Below are 576 nucleotides of genomic sequence, written 5' to 3' on the forward strand. Positions count from 1 at the left end.
TTGCACGGAACTTGCACGGAACTTGCACGTCGGTCTCGCACGGTTTTCGTACCAGTTGGAACAAAATAGCTGGGGTCGTCAAAAAATTTAATGCGCAAGATTGGTGCAAGAAATCTTGCACGGATCTTGCACGTCGGTCTTGCACAGTTCTTGCACAGGTTTGAGAACCATAAATGTTCATCAATCATGCATACAGCTGTACTTTGAAGAGAAAGAAACTGAAAAAGTAACCATATGTAGTACGGTATGTATAGTACGGTACAGTATGAGAAATTTATTGAGCGAGTAAGTATGTAATCAAACCCTGGACAAAACTTCTGGAAGCTTCCAGATCCAATTTGCCCTTTTGATCTCTTCATCAGACTTCTCCACTTGCCCAATTCGCCAGCAACTCCTCAACTCACATCATCTCTCAGCCAACACCAGCCAACACCTTCATCCCACATTGACATGGCCCCTTCCACTCGAGCCACTCGATCCAATGCCCTTCATCGTTCTCCATCACCACGTCCTTCAAAACGAGCACGTCAGCCTCGTGCCACAACCCGAGTCGCTCCAAAGTCTACATCAGCTAAT

Source organism: Melampsora larici-populina (genome assembly GCF_000204055.1).
Source record: "Melampsora larici-populina 98AG31 unplaced genomic scaffold MELLAscaffold_17, whole genome shotgun sequence".
NCBI classification, from domain to species: domain Eukaryota; kingdom Fungi; phylum Basidiomycota; class Pucciniomycetes; order Pucciniales; family Melampsoraceae; genus Melampsora; species Melampsora laricis-populina.